The sequence below is a fragment of the Oryctolagus cuniculus genome, chromosome 6 (genome assembly GCF_051225735.1).
Source record: "Oryctolagus cuniculus isolate XC-2025 breed Fujian yellow rabbit chromosome 6, ASM5122573v1, whole genome shotgun sequence".
Lineage (NCBI taxonomy): Eukaryota > Metazoa > Chordata > Mammalia > Lagomorpha > Leporidae > Oryctolagus > Oryctolagus cuniculus.
The window spans coordinates 120,945,521-120,960,923 of NC_142872.1; the positions used below are offsets into that span (position 1 = coordinate 120,945,521).

Here is a 15,403-nt window from a genome sequence, read left to right on the forward strand (position 1 = left end):
CCGCCCTGCGAGAGGTTGTCACTAACGCATGTGACCTGGCGCCGAGCCGGGCGGCGTTCGCGAGTCAGAAACAAGCCCGGGCAACAAAAGCCGGAGCCGAGGAGGCCGGAGGGGGCGGGGGCGCCCGCGGGGTGCGCTTGCGGTGCGGGGAAGAACCCAACTTCAGCGGCCCGTTGTCGAGGGGTTGGGGCCCGGGGAACACAGGAAGCTTTTCCGTGAGAGGACAGCGAAGACACAGAGTGTCAGCGGCTTCAGACTCCCGGAGCCCCAATTCCAGCTAGAGCCGTGGACTTGGTTGGAACTTGAAGGCCACTTCTAGGCCTTCCCGGGAGGGAAAGGCTGGGCCGCGTCGTGGGCGATGCCGGCCCACTCAACTTCCCCTTTTCGGACAAGGACCGGGCCCCACCTGTTGTAGTAACCAGCACTGGGGGCTAAGGGAACTTGCCCGTAGGGTTCCGCCAGTGCGCAAGGCCAGCAGACCAGGCCTGGGGGCGGGGAGGTCCGCCCCCAGCAGACAGGGGAGGTGGCAGCCTGCTTCCTCCGCCGGCTCTGCATCTAAGCGCTCAGGGCCCCAGGAAGTTATCACTTGTGTGCTGGGTACCTACCGGCGAGCTGGGCCGGCTCACCGCGCCTACCCGCTCACCCGGCTGTTTACAGGGAGAGGGGGAGAAGAGCGCTCTAGAAAACACATTCCAAACCTGTCCACATCTGGAGAAGGCAAAGGAGTATGTTTGTCAGCGCTCCGTGGATCCTGTTTGGAGTGAGGGGTCATTCTGTGACCCAGAGGGAAGTGTGCAACAACCCGCGAAGGGCATAGCTGCCACACATGGCCGTCTCTGAGAGGCTCCTCATTCTGACACAAGAATCCGGTGGTCACGCCACTTCCAACAAAACTGGTTTTTTAAAGAATATAAACCGTAGTTTAGGGAATTGTCTGACACTCAAGAGTAATGATCAAAATATGGTGGTCATTTCACTTTGAGTCACAGGACTAACTTACACACTAGAGAGTCTCACAGGATTGAACGCGGGTTGGATTTTAGATTACAGCAAATCAGGCTCATCCCAATATATTCTTTCAAATGTCACCGATGTGTTAGGAGCCCCACAATCTCGGATGTCTCCTCTGGAATCTTGAAGAGACCATCTTCCCATTCAGAACCCAAGTATAATATCAATTATAAAGGTCTAATTTTTTTAAAAGTCAAAAAGACATCTGTTTCCCGCTTGATAATGTTTATCACAGCTATAGGCAACAAATGCAAGCACACAATACTTTTTCATGATAGAGAAAACAACGTGAGGTCGATGACGCTCCCAAAGATGGCCACCACAAGATCTCCTTCATCGGGAAGTGGAGTCTGTTTTTCCTCCCCTTGAATCTTGGCTGGCTCTGTGACTGCTTTGATCAATAGGATGTGGTGGAAATAAGGTTCTAGGATCTCCAAGCCCAGCCCCGAAGGAAGCCTCATAGCTTTCGCACTATACTCTGGCTACAGCCAGCCACCACAGAAATGCCAGCACGCTGTGAGCAGGCCCACACTGGCCGTGTGGAGAGGCCCCATGCTAGGGAGCCCCTGTTCAGCCCACCTCAGCCGAGGGATCAGACACCAGGGCAGAAGCCCACTCAGAAGTTCCTGACCCAGCAGACAATTCATATAGGAGATAAGGCATCCCCACTGAGTCCTGCCAGCACTGCAGAATCACGAACAACTAATTTTGTTTTTATTTATGTAGTTATTTATTTTGAGAGAGTGCATCCAACTACTGGTTCATTCCCCAAATGCCGGAATGGCAGAGCCAAAGCCAGGAGCTGGGAATGCAACCCTAGTCTCCTATGTGGGTGGCAGGATCCTAAAAGAGCCATCACTGCTCTCATCCAGGGTCCACATTAGCTTGAAGCTAGCATTGGGAGCTGGAGCCAGGTATTGAACCCAGGTACTGTGATGTGAGCTGCAGCATCTTAACCACTATGCCAAACACCTATCCCAAAAACTTATTTTCAGGCGTTAAATGTTGGAGTACTTTAAAGCGGTCATGGGTAACCAAAACACAGAGCCAACAGAAATGCTCCTAACCTCAGGCATTTGGCACAGCAGTTAAGGCCCTAGTTGAGGTGCCAGAATGCTTGGGTTTGAGTCTCAACTTCTGCACCTAATTCCAGCTTTCTGATCTGGAAGGCAACTAGTGATGGCTCAAGTCCTTGGGTCACTGCCACCCATGTGGGGGACCCAGGTTGAGTTTCTGGCTTCAGCCTGGCTCAGCCCCTGCAATGGAGGCATTTACAGAGTGAACCAGTATATGGAGGATCTCCCTCTGTTTCTGCTCTCAAATATATATATATATATATACACACACACACACACACACACATATTTAAATGCCCATAACAGATCAAACATCTCTACATTCCACAAAGTAGAGTTCTTTTTTTTTTTTTTTTTTTTATTTTTTTTTTTTTATTTTTGACAGGCAGAGTGGACAGTGAGAGAGAGAGACAGAGAGAAAGGTCTTCCTTTTGCCGTTGGTTCACCCTCCAATGGCCGCCGCGGCCAGCGCGCTGCGGCCGGCGCACCGCGCTGATCCGATGGCAGGAGCCAGGAGCCAGGTGCTTTTCCTGGTCTCCCATGGGGTGCAGGGCCCAAGCACCTGGGCCATCCTCCACTGCACTCCCTGGCCACAGCAGAGGGCTGGCCTGGAAGAGGGGCAACCGGGACAGAATCCGGCACCCCGACCGGGACTAGAACCCGGTGTGCCGGCGCCGCTAGGCGGAGGATTAGCCTAGTGAGCCGCGGCGCCGGCCAAAGTAGAGTTCTTATGACTGAAAACAATGAACTTATCTCAGGAGTCATCTGCCTCTGCTTACTCGCCAGCTGATTTTTACCCTCCCACCCCAGGGCTTGTTTATCCCAGTGGCTACCAAGGAGGGGGCGGGGAAGCTTGGGAGAAGTCTGCTCCCATGAGGGAGGAGTATTTTATCACTGACATTACTTGGAACTGTTGGGGCACGATAAAAATAAAAAGCAAACTGACTCTTAGGCAGTTTTACTATTGTTTTTAAATTCTCTGCAGACAGACAAAACAAATATTTACTGCCTAGTGCCTGAACCTGGGGTGGCTCCCTCCCCCTGCCTCCCTCCTGGACATGCCACTGGTGTCTGTGGTGATATACGGTGAGACTCGGGAGTAATGTCATCCCACAGCAGAGCTATCCCAGCGCAACCACACTGTGAAACCACACAACCGCAGACCAGCCTCTCTGCAGGCTGACAAAGACCCAGACATGTTCCCTGCCCAGGCGGACCCAGTGCATCCAGTCATCCTTTAATTCACAGGATAATTCTCGGCGTGTTGCTATAGTACCCACGTCCAGGCTGGCCCCCTGCTGTGAGGGTGCCCTCTTTCTCCATCTGCCAGAGCCCTCCTGTCTGTTTTCCAGGGAGCTCAATGCACTCCCTTATCTACCCTAACAAAAGGGATTCAGTCTCATGTTTTGTTCTGAAGGATCTCAAGGCAGAACCACATTTATGCCAACACCCGATACAATGCAACTCATGCCCCTGCCTCCTGCTTACCAAAGCAGGCTGTGGCCGTCACCCTGCCAGTTGCTTGGAGGCTGCTAAAGAATAATGCTTCCTACCAAGCCACAGATGGAGGAGCCCGTAGGATGCAACCTGGGAACAGAAAGCAACAAGTTGTCCAGTCTGTTCTGAGGGGAATCCCAAAGTGAGGTCCACTTAGGTCATTTTCTGCTGGGCTCTGACCACACAAATGTCTGGGAAAGACAAGAAGTTTTTCACTGCATTTCATTTAGAACAATCACTTGGAATTCCAGTGAAATCTATTATCCTACCAAAGGGAAGAAAAGCCTGTCTTCAGAAAGCCTGGGGGCAAGGAAGTGAGAGATTCAGTTAGCTACTTTTTCTGAAATAAAAAGCAAGCAAACAAACCAAAAAAACCCATAAATCTAATTGGGCTGCCATTACCATCTTGGGAAGCAGTCAGGAATTATGCCTACACTGTAAGTTAAAGGCTTCAAATAAGTTAAAGCTTTTTAATATGCTGTGGCCTTTCTGACATCCATAGTTTGGTTCATTTTTCAATCTTAGTTCCTCATGGTGAGTAGAAATAAACTCCTTAAAATGAAAAGGGTCTGTGTACTGGCTGAGGCTCCAAAAAGGAGAGGGAGGTGGGCCCCTTCATGCAGCAGCCAGGGCTGGGGGAGCACAGCCCTCCCCACCCCAGGCCCTGGGTACATTGTCCAGTCCCTGTAAAGTCTTAATTTTAAGGACTTTTTAAGTTCCTGGGTGAATGCACAGATAAAAAGCCAACTATTGGCCGGCGCCGCGGCTCACTAGGCTAATCCTCCACCTAGCAGCGCCGGCACACAGGGTTCTAGTCCCGGTCAGGGCGCCGGATTCTGTCCCAGTTGCCCCTCTTCCAGGCCAGCTCTCTGCTGTGGCCCGGGAGTGCAGTGGAGGATGGCCCAAGTGCTTGGGCCCTGCACCCCATGGGAGACCAGGAGAAGCACCTGGCTCCTGCCATCGGATCAGCGCGGTGTGCCGGCCACAGCGTGCCGGCCGCGGCGGCCATTGGAGGGTGAACCAACGGCAAAGGAAGACCTTTCTCTCTGTCTCTCTCTCTCACTGTCCACTCTGCCTGTCAAAAAATAAATAAATAAATAAATAAATAAAAATAAATAAATAAAAAATAAAAATCCAACTATGTAGAATTAACCTGAAACATCCTTACAACAGGGCAGAAAGCAAAGTCATTCCTTAATGGATGTGGTCTAGATACTTGATATGGAATGTCCGTCTCTCCACCTCCGCAGCTGCGTGGATCTGCTGGCTGGGGCAGACCCGGCTTGGTCCTGAGGCAGTTGTCAGAGTTAGCTGAAATGCATGAGTATTGGTTTTTTATGATTCCTGCTGCAAAAGCTATCCCCTCACTCCCGCTGCTGCTTCTGGGCCACTGCCCAGCAATCTGTGTGTGCCACGGCAACCGAGGTGGGGTCTGGAACCAGGACTCGCTCTGTTGCAGCGACAGCTTGAGCACAATGTGTCTCTCTGCCCTTCTCCAAAGGATAATGCAGACAATAGGACTGCTGCTTACATAAGCTACGTACGGCCTCAATAACCCACCTGTTTAAGGAAAACTTGCTTATCGGGTTATTCTTTTTTTGCTTGAATTAAGTACCTTAAATATCTATTACATTTTGCAAGATTAATTTGTGTTCTTGAATGTCCAGGTTTTTCAAGTCTATGGCAAAGCTAGGCCTAAACACTGAGCCACCTGAGTCAGCGTTCTTGATTTCTGTTCTTCTGGGGCCTCTCTTGCTTTATTCCTCTTTAGCAGGAGTGGTCACTTCCTTCCCTTCGTGGCTCACACAGGGAGGACATGAGTATATTCCCATAAGGGTTAAATGTGATCCACTCATCCATTTGGGGCGCTGTGAATCCTAAGTGTCCACTGTGTTCAGGGCATTCAGTCACTGACTCGACAGTTCCTTCATAAGCACTTGCTCTATGCCAGGCCCTGGAGATACAGCAGTGAAGGTTCCCTCAGGAGCCTTCCATCTCCGTAGAGCAGAAGACACAATAAGCAAGGAGATACATAATGTAATGGGTACAAACCAGGCCTGGGGAAAGGGTTCCTGAAAGGCTGGTGGGGGAAGGCCAGCAGGCCTCTCTGAGGAGGTGGCATTAGAGCAGTAAGAACTGAACACAGGAAGGAAGTGTGGCCCAGGCGGCAGGAAGAACAAGTGCAAGGGCCCGAGACAGAGGAGCCCTTGCGTGGGGCAGGCATTGGTGCAGTGGTTAAGACACCTGCTGTGACACCTGCATCCCGTATCAGCAGACCGCCCGGGTTTGAGGCCCGGCTCTGCCCCTGATTCCAGTTTCCTGCTGATGGACACCCTGGGAGGCAGCAGGTGTTGTCTCAGATGGGTCCCTGCCACCCATGTGAGAGATCTGAATTGAATTCCTGGCTCCCAGGTATTTGGGAAGTGAACCAGTAGTTAGGAACTCTCTCTGTGTGACTCTGCCTCTCCAGTGGCATTAAACAAACAGGAGTCCTTGCCCAAGGGACAGCACTGGTTCTTGGTCTAAATGGTGTAGCTGAACGTTCGGCACCATCTGTAGCTGATGGTTACCTGACCATATCTGACCAGGTCTACACATTGAAGGGGACTGGCCATAGAACTTGAAATTCCTTTGTAGTCTTTTTGGTTTTTGCAACACTTCCAGAAAGTCATACAAGAAGTAACTTTTCGTGTTTATCATTATAACATGGAAGGTAAATTTCAGAGCCTTGAGGGCAGGTCTGCCAGGATGGATCTAAGGTACACAGTTTTGCTGCACACTGGGAAGGGAAAAACACTTTGGGCTGGCTGGAAAGGAAGGAACGGGTAAGTATGGAATGGGGACAGTGCCTCAGTTTCCTCACCTATGAAGAAGGGAACATAATCCCAGCTGTTTTCATCACTGCACAGTCATTTCTTATTTTCAGGACTTTTACTTCTAATCAGCATGTGGAAATCAGGTTAAAAAAAGAAAAAAGAAAAACTTAAAAGCTTTAATAACTTCTTCTTTTTTTTGACAGGAAGAGTTAGACAGTGAGAGAGAGAGAGAGACAGAGAAAGGTCTTCCTTCCGTTGGTTCACCCCCCAAATGGCCACTATGGCCGGCGCGCTGCGCCGATCCGAAGGCAGGAGCCAGGTGCTTCCTCCTGGTCTCCCATGAGGGTGCAGGGCCCAAGGACTTGGGCCATCCTCCACTGCACTCCCGGGCCACAGCAGAGAGCTGGACTGGAAGAGGAGCAACTGGGACAGAATCTGGTGCCCCAACCGGGACTAGAACTTGGGGTGCCGGCGCCGCAGGCAGAGGATTAGCCTAGTGAGCTGTGGCGCCAGCCAAAAGCTTTAATAACTTCTAATAACTCAAGTCCCCCCACCCAAACACCAAAGTTAATGAGAAAATACCCTCCTCCTCTTCTTTACTAAGTCTACAAGCAGGAATCACAGAGGTAGTCTAGACCCATGCTTGCATTTGTGCCTCCCCAACATGCATTTTGCATGATCTGAATGTTTAGAAAATAAGCCCCTCCCTAGCACACACTGATACACCTGAGTTACTTTACTTGCTCATATACAAGTGCAATTGAAACCAATCAGTCCTGGAAAGTCAGCTCCTAGAACTCATTTCACCCATGACTCTGGATATAATTTAAACTGTGAAGCGCCTGACTCTTAGTAGTGGTTTAGAGCACTAGTTCTGGAATCAGGTCTTGGTGCAAGCTGCACGACCTTGAATTTGACCTCTCTTAGCCTCAGTTTCTTGATTCATATAGGGGGATGATAAGAATGTTTTCTTAGGTGGTTCTGAAGATCAAATGAGATAACCCATACAAAGCACTCAATACAATACTTAGCACGATAGTAAGAGTCTGTTAAAATGTCCTAGGTGTAATCTGAGTGTCCTGAGTTATCTGAACTTTGGGCAAGTGCTAGGTGAGAGGGGCTCAAGGCAGCCCTCTCCAGGAGCTGAGTTCTGAACCAAGCCCTGAATGATGAAAGAGCCGGCAGGCTCTGGGACCCCTTAGTAGTGACCAGTGGCAGCAGTGGAAAGAACAGTGTATGTAGGCCCTCCCCCAACACCACCTGCATCTATAGAGGACCAGCAGTGCGGCCACAGGGCAGTGAGGCTGAAAGGGACTGTGGAAGGACACAGGCCAGAAAGGTGGGCAAGCCCTGGGTCAGGAGGGAATGAGATGTTCAGATTTCATTCGAAATATCATGGGGGTGGAAGAATTTCCAAACAATTACCCAGGCTGCTATTTAGATAACAACTGTATACGGGGAAATATGAGGCAGTAATTCAGGGAAGGGGAAAGGGGTGCAGGACAGGACGGCAGCATAGAGGTAGAGACAGGTAGTTGACATGCAGATTTGGAAGGGAGGGACAACGAGGCTGCCTGGTGGACTGGTGCGAGGTGTGAGAGAGCCTTGAGGAAGATGCTCAGCGTCCTGACCTGGCTGACAGTGGAGAGAGAGGACTGTGGGTGGGGTGGGGGAGCCGGTGGGAGGCTCTTCAGATGCTGAGTGGAAATGTCCAAGGCAGGTGAATATCTGGTCTGGGGCTCAAGGTAAGGATAGTGGGGGTAATGTTGAATTCATCAGCTTTTAAATAATATTTAAAGCCACACAACTGGGTGGGATGAGCCAGGAAGAGCTTATACACAGAGAAGAGGGCTGAGAGCTAGGCCTGGGCTCTGACTTTTAGAACAAAGGATAAGGGACATGCATGAAGAAGCTCAGGAAGGAGCAGTGCATGGCACAAGTGAAGAATGGGTCTGGCGGTCTGGAATCCAAGTGCTGAAAATGCCTTCAGACGGAAAACGTGGGGTAGGTGGGTGGCGCAGTCGCTAAGCTGCCACTTGGGATGTCTGCATCCCATGTCAGAGTGCCTGGCTCTAGTCCTGGCTCCTCCACTTCCAACCCAGTTTCCTGCTAATCCACACCCTGCAGGCAGTGGTGATGGATCAAGTAGTTGGGTCCCTGCCACCCACATGAGAGACCTAGGTGGAGTTCATGGCTCCTGGATTTGGCCTGGTTCAGCCCTGGCTGATTCAATCATTTGCAGAATGAACCAGAAGATAGAAGATCTGTCTCTTAATAAAATAAATAAAAATAATTAACAATTTTTTTAAAAAGAAGAGATGACCAACTGCTGAGAAGCCAAATATGGAAAACAATGAGGACAGCACAGTGGTCTCTGGATCTTGGAAAGACGGTGGTCAGGGATGACTTCCCACTGCTGTTCCAGGCATTGGTGGAGTGCCGAGTGGAGTGGGTTAAAAAGAGAGAGGAAAGGGCACAAAAGAGAAAGACTGGAAGGTAAGGCAGGGGAATGCATGCATTTGCTGGAACTGTCATCAGCAAGAAGCATGGACCAGGTGACTTAAACAACAAAAGTGTGTCTTCTCACAGTTTTGGAGGCTGGAAGTCCAAGAATCAGGTGCAGCTTGGAGACGACTATCTTCTCCCCGTGTGTTCACACACATTCTGCATTGTCTATGTCTAATCTTCCTTTCCTATAAGGACACCAGCCACATTGGATTACAGCCCACCCAAATGGCTTCATTGTAACCCCACTGCCTCTGTACTGGACTCTGTCCATAAGCAGTCCATTCTGTGGTGCTGGGGTTGGGGCTTCAACACAGGCATCTGATGGGACATGATTCAGCTCACATCACTAAGCAATCCTTTCTAAAGTGCTTTTCTGTAAAGAAGAACAAAGGATTGAGGTGGAACTGGAAGGAAATAGGGAGACTGGGGGGTTGTGTCCTTATTTTGGATTTTTAATCTAATTTTTTTTTTGCTTTCAAACTTTTATTTAATGAATATAAATTTCCAAAGTACAGCTTATGGATTACAATGGCTTCCCCCCCATAACGTCCCTTCCACCCGCAACCCTCCCCTTTCCCACTTCCTCTCCCCTTCCATTCACATCAAGATTCATTTTTGATTCTCTTTATATACAGAAGATCAGTTTAGCATACATTAAGTAAAGATTTCAACAGTTTGCTCCCACACAGAAACATAAAGTGAAAAATACTGTTTGAGTACTAGTCCCAGTGATCAATTTCTGTTCACAATTGATCACAATGATAGGACTAAGAACCAAAGGGATCACAGAAACAAGAATAGTGTCTGCAAATACTAGCTGATAGAATAAAAAAGGGAGAGAATGATCCAACATGGGAAGTGAGATACACAGCAGACCCATAGAATGGCAGATGTCCTAAACAACACTCTGGCCTCAGAATCAGCCCTTAAGGTATGCGGATCCGGCTGAAAAGCCCATGAGAGTATTTCAGGCATGGAAAGCCAAGACACTCTGGGGGAAAAAAAAAACCTAAATGAAAGTTCTCTGTGAGATCCCAGTGGATTTTTAATCTAATTTTTAAAAAATTTATATAAGGTGAAAAAATTTCATGTATTTCTATTTACAGGCAGAGTGGACAGTGAGAGAGAGAGAGACAGAGAGAAAGGTCTTCCTTTTGCCGTTGATTCACCCTCCAATGGCCGCCGTGGCTGGTGCGCTGCGGCCGGCGCATCACGCTGATCTGAAGCCAGGAGCCAGGTGCTTCTCCTGGTCTCCCATGCGGGTGCAGGGCCCAAGGACTTGGGCCATCCTCCACTGCACTCCCGGGCCACAGCAGAGAGCTGGCCTGGAAGAGGGGCAACCGGGACAGAATCCGGCGCCCCGACTGGGACTAGAACCCGGTGTGCCGGTGCCGCAAGGAGGAGGATTAGCTTATTAAGCCACAGCGCCGGCCTCATGTATTTCATATATACATATTTAGAGTTACAGTGATACTTCCTACCCTCCCCTCCCCACAACTCCCACCCTCCCTCCTTCTTCCTTTCTTATTCTTTCTTTTAATTTTTACAATGACATACTTCCAGCTTACTTTATAATCATAAGCTTAACTCTCTACTAAGTAAAGAATTCAACAAATAGTGAGAAGAAACAAAACTCTGTTCCCCAACAGTAAAGACAAGGGCTGTAACCAATGATCAAATCTCAAAATGCCAATTTTACTCATACACATTACATTTTTTTGTATTGTATTAGCTACCACAGATCAGGGAAAACATGATATTTCTCTTGGGACTGGCTTATTTCACTAAGTATAATGGTTTCCTGCTGCATCCATTTTGTTGCAAAAGACAGGATTTCATTCTTTTTTATGGCTGAGTAGTATTCCACAGTGCATACACACAACATTTTCTTTATCCAGACATTGGCTGATGGACACTTATTTTGGATTTTTACTATGGGAGAAATGACAACCTCTGGTATTGCTGGTGAGAATGTTACGGTCGAGAAGCTGAAACTGTAGCTGCAGAACAGAGGGGTTGGCTATGGTAGTAAAGCCCTCCAGCACCTCAGAGGATAGGATGACTTACCTGTGTCACATAACCTATGGGGGGGTGAGGCTGTGACCCCAGAAATTTGAACTCTGAGATTCTCCAGTAACACCAAACTGCATTTCAATTCCTGTCCTTGGGACCAGCAAGAAACTTAACAACAACCCCCCAGAATGTCCAGGAGGGAAGGCATTCACATATAACATTACAGCCCTCCCAGTTGCCTGCATGCTAGATATTTGAGGCTCACGGGGAGCTGAAGTAGGTCAGTGGGATCATGGGAGGGGAAGAGGACAAACAGATCAGGCTCTATTCGCCTGACTGATGAGCTGAAACACCGTCAGCAGGTCAAGTTCCAAAGGTAGTTGAACATTTTGCATCCGTGACCCAGCATTGGCCTGTTTGTTTGAACTAAGAGCTTGGTCAACTTGGTGGTGAACTTAGCAGGTCACCACCAGCTGTTTCAGGAGGTTACATAATGAACTTTCCATATGCAGATTGTATGCTCTGTCACGAGGGCCAAGAAACACGTGGTTTTGTGATTTTGCTTCTATAAATCCTCTTATCACAGTACTTGCAGGTTGCAGCCCAGATGTTAAACAAATCAATCAATCAATAAACCTTGGCTTCACATTTTGTACAGACAGACTTAATTGACCCATACACAAACAAAGTCTCTTAGCTACCGCACAGCCTCTGTGTCATCAGACCTCTGCCAACACTTCCTTCTTGGCACTGCAATAGTCACCTGAATGGACAGGTCAAACTCCCAACCTCAGTCCATCTCTGTTACTTTTGTCATAGCAATTTCCTTTTTTTTTTTTTTTTTTGACAGGCAGAGTTAGACAGTGAGAGAGAGAGAGAGAAAGGTCTTCCTTTCATTGGTTCACCCCCAAGATGGCCACTATGGCCAGCGTACTGTACCGATCCGAAGGCAGGAGCCAGGTACTTCTCCTGGTCTCCCATGGGGTGCAGGGCCCAAGCACTTGGGCCATCCTCCACTGCACTCCCGGGCCACAGCAGAGAGCTGGACTGGAAGAGGAGCAACCAGGACAGAATCCGGCGCCCCGACCGGGATTAGAACTGGGGGTGCCGGCGCCGCAGGTGGAAGATTAGCCTAGTGAGCCGCAGCACCAGCTGTCATAGCAATTTCTTCAGACAACCTTGGCAGTTGTAGATATGACTGCAACTTCCGTGGTGTCTACCTAGTAGCTGTGAGTTATCCAGGTTCACCCAGTATAACTCACTCCATGTCTGTCCTATGGGTGGCTGCGGAGGGCTGCTGTGGAATGAATAAACAAGGAATTGAGTGAGCAGGTTTTCTCACAGTGATGGATGGCATGCCTTAGTTGGTGCTCAGACAATGGCGTCTCAATATTTTTAATTCAAATGTCAGGACACTAAATCCCTCACATTTGTTTCACATCTCCGTACCAACCTCTCTGCTAAATGCTGCAGTTCATTATCCTCCCAAATGTTTGTTTTGAAACCACAGATGTCCTCTTTCCTCTCATGGAAACCACCTGTAGCTGCCACTGCTGGAACTGCTGCAAACATTTGCTTTTGATAACACTGCATTTTGAACGTCTGTGGTTTCAATTTCTATTTTTGTCCCTTACGGTCGTAACTTTTTCGATCTTTTCATACCTTTTACGGGTAACTTTGCTTTTCCCAGGCATTTGTACTTTGCTTGACACATCAGCTATATAAACTGTGACAAGACTATTGCAAAATTCCTGTCATTATTACCTCCCCCCTCCCCGAAAATGTCTTGTGAAAGACCAAAACTCTGAGAGGCCAGCACACAGATATTTTGGCCTTATATTGATTTTCTGCAGTCATCCCCAGACACTGGAAATGGTGCCAAGAAAATCTGCCTCTTCTGAAATTTTCACCTATGATGTAGGGGAAGATAATCGCATAACCCCCCAGTCCCAGTTAGGGGGTGTCCTGTCTGTAACAGTCAGGATTTTCCACTGACACATAAAGTTCCCATCATATTCCCTCAAGTTTCATTTAGTCTCTGAACTCTAGGCTTACCTCATATAGATTCCCTCCTTCGTTAGTTCCATCCAGTTTCCCATTCATTCAACAAGAACTTTTTTTTTTTTATACAATACTACTTCTGTCTGTTTTTTTTTTAAGCTTTATTCATTTATTTGAAAGAGTTACACACAGAGAGAAGGAGAGGGAGAGAGAGAGAGAGACAGGTTTTCCATTCGCTGCTTCACTCCCCAATTGGCCGCAATGGCCAGAGCTGAGCCAATCCTCTTCCAGGTCTCCCATGCAGATGCAGGGGCCCAGAGCCTTGGGCCATCTTCCACTGCTTTCCCAGGCCATCACAGAGAGCTGGATTGGAAGTGGAGTAGCTGGGAATCAATCTGGCACCCATATGGGATGCTGGCACTGCAGGCAGTGGCTCTATCCTCTACGCCACAGCACCGGTCCCAAGCATTTTTTTTTTTAAAGATTTATTTATTTGAAAGTCAGAGTTACACACAGAGAGAGAAGGAGAGGCAGAGAGAGAAAAAGAGGTTTCCCATCCACTGGTTCACTCCCCAATTGGCTGCAACGGCTGGAGCTGCACCAATCAGGAGCCAGGAGCTTCTTCTGAGTCTCCCACGCAGGTGCAGGGGCCCAAGGACTTGGGCTGTCTTCTACTGCTTTCCCAGGCCATAGCAGAGAGCTGGATTGGAAGTGGAGCAGCTGGGACTTGAACCGGTGCCCACATGGGATGCCAGCACTGCAGGCGGTGGCTTTACCCACTAGGCCACAGTGCCAGCCCTCCAAGCATTTCTGATTTAGTATGTTTGCCATGGAGCTCAGGAATTTTTTTATTCATATGTATGTTCCTCCTGTTTCCCCTGCTTCTTCCCCTTCTCTGCTCCCCTTGCAGCTAGGAGTGGTCATGTGACCTAATTCTGGCCAATGAAATGTCAGCAGACGTCTTCTGGGGAAACCTGTGCTTTCCTGCTGAAAAAGGACAGAGTTGGTCCTTTGCCTTTCTTCCTTCCTGCTGCCTAGAACATGTGTGCAGTGCTCAAAGTGACACGAGCCACCTGATAACCAACTCATCAACACTGGAGGGAGGAAAGAAGAGGCTAGTTCTTTGAGGGCCTGGGTTTCCTTTCCTCCAGCCTTCTTTTTTCTGTGAGGAAAAGGAATCTCTAATTACTTAAGCCACTGTTGAAAGGTTCTCTGTTAAGCCGGCGCCGTGGCTCAATAGGCTAATCCTCCACCTTGCGGCGCCGGCACACCGGGTTCTAGTCCCGGTTGGGGCGCCGGATTCTGTCCCGGTTGCCCCTCTTCCAGGCCAGCTCTCTGCTATGGCCAGGGAGTGCAGTGGAGGATGGCCCAGGTGCTTGGGCCCTGCACCCCATGGGAGACCAGGAAAAAGCACCTGGCTCCTGGCTCCTGCCAGGATCAGCGCGGTGCGCCGGCTGCAGCGGCGGCCATTGGAGAGTGAACCAACGGCAAAAGGAAGACCTTTCTCTCTCTGTCTCTCTCTCACTGTCCACTCTGCCTGTCAAAAAAAAAAAAAAAAAAAAAAAAAAAAAAAAAGAAAGGTTCTCTGTTACTTGCAGTCAAATGCTTCACTAACTGATAGAAAAAGATGGCTAGCATGGTGTGTGACAGGCTGGGAAATGGCATTTAACAAGCAAGTTTGAGGCCCTGTTCTACAGGGGACATTGTGCTGAGTGAATGAGACAGGATTCCTGCCCCTAAGGTGTTCTTAATCAAGGTGAAAGAGTATCATGTAAACACACAAATAATAATACATTGTGACAAGCCCAGAGGTATAAACAAAATGCTATGGAAACCTACAACAGGAGCCTGGCCCAGGGAGGTGGGGGAATGCTCCCAGCAGGTTGACACATGAGCAGAGTCCTGAAGGATGAGTAGTTTTGCCAGGCAGAGAAGAGAAAACGATGCCTTCTGTGCTTGTGTTCCTTTTCTCCCCAAAGGACCGGCCCAGCATGGGAGGGGTGTACTGGGACCAGGGCTGTAGCAGAATTTCTAACTAGACAATGGAGGATTTCAAAACCCAAGTTGCCAGCAGAGCCAGGTGCAGGAAACTCAAAAGTCCAAAGAACCAGGAGGGAAGATATGGGGGTTGATTAAAAGAACAAAGGAAAACAGAAACAAAGAAGCCAGCAGCAGGTCTGGGGAGCTGAAAGGCAAGAGCAAGAGAGCAGGGGACGCCTGGGAGGGCAGGGCAGTGGCCTGGGGAACTTGGTGGCGACCTGCTTCCTGGACAGGTAGCACACATGCTGTGCAAGCCCAGCAGTTCAGTAAATACTCCATTTCTTTCTTTTCTTTTCTTTTCTTTTTCTTTCTTTCTTTCTTTCTTTCTTTTTTTTTTTTTTTTTTTTTTTTTTTTTTTTTTTTTTTTGACAGGCAGAATGGACAGTGGGAGAGAGAGACAGAGAGAAAGGTCTTCCTTTGCTGTTGGTTCACCCTCCAATG

General features: G+C 48.8%; 1 protein-coding gene across 4 annotated transcripts in view; it reads right to left on the bottom strand.

Moving 5' to 3' along the window:
• The window catches only part of CCNE2 (cyclin E2), a 651,763-nt gene that overhangs the window by 71,342 nt on the left and 565,018 nt on the right, over positions 1-15,403 (bottom strand). The gene's annotated exons all lie outside the window — the stretch shown is intronic.